The sequence below is a fragment of the Schistocerca americana genome, chromosome 4, assembly GCF_021461395.2.
Source record: "Schistocerca americana isolate TAMUIC-IGC-003095 chromosome 4, iqSchAmer2.1, whole genome shotgun sequence".
In the NCBI taxonomy this organism is placed as follows: Eukaryota; Metazoa; Arthropoda; class Insecta; order Orthoptera; family Acrididae; genus Schistocerca; species Schistocerca americana.
The window spans coordinates 794,496,226-794,502,189 of NC_060122.1; positions in this window are offsets into that span (position 1 = coordinate 794,496,226).

The window sequence follows — 5,964 nt, forward strand, 5'->3', positions numbered from 1 at the left end:
AACTGTCTTCTAGAAACTTTTTCATTGTTTTACAAACTTTTACTTTGATGAGGTGCATTGACGAAATAATTTACAGCTATGTATTTAATTACTTTCTGTAACAAAGACAGATTCAACAGAAGGTACTATACATTTTTTATGCTGGCTCTAATGTATTTTAATGCTGATTGATGCTTTAATGCTTATCACTGGGACCCTGTTGGTGATATACCTGTAGGGTGTGTACATCTATAAAAAATTTAGATAGCAAATTTACTAATTATAACATTTTTATAGACATTACGCAAAAGCAGACACAATGGAATAGTCACTATGGGACAGTACTTGAATGAAACCTAATGTGAAACTAATAACTTAAATTAGTCATGTATGACACATAAATACGAAAATTATAAAACATTTAAAAGACAATCTGAGCCAGAATAATGAGAGAAGTTTGCCACGAAAACATAACAGTCGAGAAATATATTTCATTTATACAATAATTTCAGCAGTATGTGAGAGGATCAGAGTCATAAATTAGGTTGCAACATGTTTCAAAAACAAGGAAATTTATATGGAGCAAGAAGATGATATGAATAAAACACAAAAATTGCATTATCAGAAAAACCAGAAACTTCATAATCAGATAGTGCAAAAACATGTAGTATACTGAGTAAATAAGCAGCTCAAGTAAGAATGCAAAGAATGTGCAGAACATCATCAAAGCGAAACAAATAAGAATACTACCATCTGAAAAATGCTCCTGTTGCAGCACAAAAATGTTGAATTTGCTTCTCTTTAAGAAACTGACAGAAAAGTGGGGAACCAGCAGCCTCAAACTTATTCCTTCTTCCTCACAAAAAATTTTTGCATGCAAACATATTCACACCCATTTAACACAGAACATTCTAAATCCTTAAGCTCTCTTTGTAGTGAAGCCTTCATATTCAACATCTCCCTCCCTCTGCCACCATCTATATGTCTCTCTCTCTCTCCTTTTTCTCCTGTCTGTCTCTCTGCCACTCTTCCTTACCACTGTTCCTTTCTCTGACACTTTTGCTCTCTCTCTGTTCCATAGCTATTGCGTTTGTCTCATGCTTTTCTCTCCCACTGCCATATTCTCTTTCTTTCTCACTTACAGTCTGCTGTCTTTCTCTTCAGCCACCATTGTCTCCTGTCCACACATATTGATGGGGATGGTTTGCTTGATGTTTTGACCCCTAGGCTGGGAAACTTTAACATGTGGATCTAGGGGATGCAGGAAAGTGCGTAAATCCTTTCATGTTAAAGTTAGCCAGTCTGGGGGGGTCTAAACCCTCCAAACCAATGTACAGTCTCCACTCATCTCTCTGTTTCATTTCCAGTGTCTTCTATCTCTTTTGCTATCACTGCTACTATCTCCATCCATCCCACTTATTCTTTCTCCACCATTACTGTGTCCTCTCTCTTTCTCTTCCCTTGGAACTGTCTCCTCACTCCTCCATTGTTACTGTCTCCCTGCTACTCTCTTTCAGCACAAAGAAGTATAAGTATATTCACATGCCAAAATTTTTGGTGGAGAAGGCAGAATCAGGACTGAGGGAGCTTGTTCCCCACTTTTCTGTCAGTCTTTTAAAGAGGAGCATATCTGCCTTTTTTTGTGCTCTGACAGCAGCATACTTTAGCAAGTTTTCTTCTTAACTTTGTTACAACAGAGCAAGCAGCTTATGTCAAACAAATTCTTCTTTACTTTGTTACAGCAGAGCATGTAGCTTATGTCAAACAAATTCTGTAAAACAATAAAATTCTGACAGTTTATTTATATACTTCAACACATGTACATACTCTATCACATAAACAACAAATAAGTACAAATAATAGAAAGTTACCACAAAATCATCTCCCATCATGTACAAGTTCACTTTACACTACTTTACATAAAAATGCACAACATTTTTAGGCTACACCTACAGTATCCCAAAAAATGCAGTGCTTGATTTGGGAGTACAAAGAATTCCATATGACAAAACTATTTTTTGCAAGGTGTTATGCCACCAGCTAGTACCATCAAATGATTTCCAGGTGACATGCCCATTATACAGAGACAGTGCATCATAAAGTCTTATTGTTGAAAAAATGACAACTGAACCCTTGTGATGACCTCAGAACACATGCCATATGTTCATTATGGCAGTTAAAACTACATTTATATGTCAGAATGGATATTGCATGCATATTTTACACATATAAGCACAGTAACTTTGAACCTGTGCATCTTGGTAACGGATAATGATACTGAAAGATAATTTCAAAGTTCTCTGAGAATATCATGTTAAGCATGAATGGTAAAATTTTGATGATCTGAACAGAAATTACAGAATTGTCCATTCCAAGAATCGGTATTTTTCATATCCAATAATCATGGTTTTTCAGAGTTTTCTAAGGAATCACCTACAAACAAATGATGCTTTTATAAGCCACCTAAGGTTCACCTTATATCACACCCAGTGCAACGGAATCATAAGACAGCTACAGTATGCCCATTCTTCCAATAGGTATACCGATGATTGCTAGACCAAGGGCTATGCAAAATACTTGCCCCCTTATCTCTGTGATCAATTGAGACCAAGATATGATTCCCCCCCCCTGGAGAAATCACATTTTCATGTGCAGCTTTGTGGCACATACTGGTATGTGCACTGCCATGCATGGACCTACATCAGAGCAAGCCTAGATATCACAGTAGGTCAAAATACTATAAAGACACAAAACAACTCAGAGACACAAAATACACCAATGAAGGTAAGGAATGTGTGGATACGAGTACCGTACATGTGAAAAAGATCGAGTGACTGGTTAGCACACTACTGGACCCTTGCCCCCCCCCCCCCCCCCTCTTAAATGCACCCACCTTGATACTGCGTATCACCTCACTGACTGAAGGGCTGGAGTCCTGCAGCACCTACCTGCTTGCTGTTTACAAAAGACATGAGCATGCGGTGTGCTCTTTCCATCATATAAGTGAAGATGGGAAGATGAGTGCTTTCATTAGGGAAAGGTTTTTCTTTGATGGGCCAACCAGAACAGATTTATTGTTTGAAATGAAACATCTTTTACCTCAAAGTATGGTGGGTTCCTAAAATGATATAAAGAATGAACTACTTCTGCAATTACACTTTTACCTAGCATCAAAGCAGAGAGAGCAAAATTTTGGTCCTGTCACATGCATCTTATGTTTGACTTGCAAAAATTACACCAAATATTTGAGCACTCCAAACCAGAACGTTATTTATCACCACCCAGTGGCCCTTAGCAATTTTAGTACTATGGCCAGGAAGCTGCAACACTGAAGCACTCACTACTGTGTGCAGGTTGATTCCTACCATCCTACTTTGTCTGGCCACCTATCTCACTGTATTAAGGTCTAAATGAAATTTTAGCTGATTTTCTTTTCAAAATTCCAATCCAGAAGTTCCTAATTTAGTCACATAATATGCATATTATGAAAATAGTGGAAACAAAATCCTCCCACAAAACTTCATTATTCAGATGATTCGGTTTGTTGTCCTAGTTGCAATGAGCTAATTACTTTCAGCAAAAATGATGGTCATCTAATTTATTGTAATTGTGAAATTTCATACATCTTACCATAGGGAAAATCTTATGGGCTAATAGGTAAATTCAGAAGGAAAGACCACCTTCAAATTAAAGAGCCATTTTTCCCCTTTTCCAGAACATATTGATATTAGCCTAAACTTAATTACTTTATAAGATATTATTAATTAAAGATTTCACTTGGTCATGACTTTTAGTGCCAGTTAACCCAATTCCACTGTAAATTTCCTGTATCTGTTGATAAACATTTGATCGCCTGATCTTTCTGAATAAATTGACACCAATATTAATGAGCACGAGTGCCTAGTGAAAAATGACTACATTTTAAATAATAGAATCTGAACATGCAAGGCGTCATGGTCATAAACCTGGGATTCTCACTGTGTAGCCATACATTAGTATTGGATACTTTAGTAGCTGCTGCTCATACAAATAATATATAAACAAAATATAATAATAACCTACTCAGTCAGTGAAAGGCAAACATTCTGACCCACAGAATCCATGAATAACTATAAATTAACAAAGTTCAGTAATACCTTGGAGTAATTCTTTATAAGACAAAATCTCGTGCCATATTCTGTTCAGTCTATTCATTTTGCTCTTTGTCTTTGTGTGATATAGCTTCAGGTTAGCTAGTCTGTATTTTAGACCAGCATCGGGAACCGTTTGTGTTGCCTCTTCTTTCTCTTCATTCAAGCTGTGAAAACATATTTTATAACTATGAGCAATATACATCTAAATGTGTGGTATGGGTCATCTGAATAATATTTGTAACTATAGTAACAGTTTTGTGAATTTTCTGTCTAGACGGTGTGTGAAGCATCTTTTCATCACTTCTTCTTTACTGTGAGCACTTTTACTTTCTGTTGAGATAAGGACAATTAAACTATGCATATGTCCATACTACATACCTTCATGTAAAAATTAGATTTTCAATGCGATAGGGTCTGCAGCTAGGATTAATTTTTTGAAAGATTTCTTGATGCCTTCAACTGTCATTCTCTTTATTTCATGTACAATTGTGCAATGAAATAAAGAGAATGGTAGCTGAAGGCATCAAGAAATATTTCAAAAAAGTAAACAATAGAGACTGTAAGAGACCTAGTCATCACTGATAGGATCTTAAAGATGTCATTAAAGATTGGTAAACTTCCAACTTTGAACTTAAAAAAGAAGCTTCTGGCAGTTTATTTTAAGGGTAAATCCTACAACAGCAATTTCAGATGGTGACCCAGTGAAACTGTGCAGTTACCAAGGCTTATTCCACAACAGATAGGGCTAGTTATGTGACTGCACTTATTTGTGAAGTTAGGAAAAGTGCGAAGCTTTGTAGTTATCTCTAACACCGAGAGACAGCATTACATCACCTGCTGAAATTCTTCATCAACAATGAAGCTGCCCTCAGTGTAACATAGCGTGATAGAGTGCAGAAGCTTCCCTGCCGCTTTTGTAGTAATTAGCAGGGAACAAAGTATCTATCTTAGTTAAGTCATCATTTTTATTGGGTGCTCTCACACAGACTTCTGACGAGTAGGGGAGACCGGGTACAAAAGTAACATTTTGCATATTGCATTTTTTTATTACCTCCCTATAAACTTTTGAAACAAAAGGAAATAATGTGTGTGTTCTCTGAAGCTTTCCTAACACAAATGAATTTAGTTTCCACAAAATTACATATATTTGGTGCTTGTAAAACAAATTTTGAGGCATCAGTGTGTCTGTTACTTTTGTCCCTGTTACCGGGGACAATAGTAACACACGTAGGTTATGAAAGTAACATAATAAGTTAAGCCACATTTTGTTACCTAAAGGACTCATACAGTAAGTACATTACCATTAGAAAACATTAATTAATTATATTTTGTTTATTCACGCAGCCAGACAAATGAAAATGTGCATTGTCTCTGTAAAACACTAAGCCCTCATCAGGTAGCTCACCAAGCAAGGCTTCACACGAATTTTTTCATGAAACAAAATTACGTGGATGAAGTGTGTGCACCACTGGCAGTTTATATGGATGGATTTTCAGTTCTTCATGAAGGATTCGTCTCACTGTGCATTCTGAAATTGCAAGGGCAGCTGCATGTTTGCGTGCAGATCGCTTGGGGGAATTAAAAATCTACATCCATACCATCTCGATGTTTTCAGGCATTCTGGTGGTTCTTGAACATACTGTCTTCTTTACTGCACACTTATAGTATCCTTGAAGGTGTATACCCAAGTAAAAATTGATTTCCCATCAGTAACACGACCTGCAGGCGCGATGTTGAACTTTTTCCTGAATGCACGCAGTTTTGATGACCGAACGTCCATATGAAAACCGGGCCGCAACGGCGAACGCGCGCTTCTTTCTTGCCCACTGCATGATCACTACTAAACTAACCT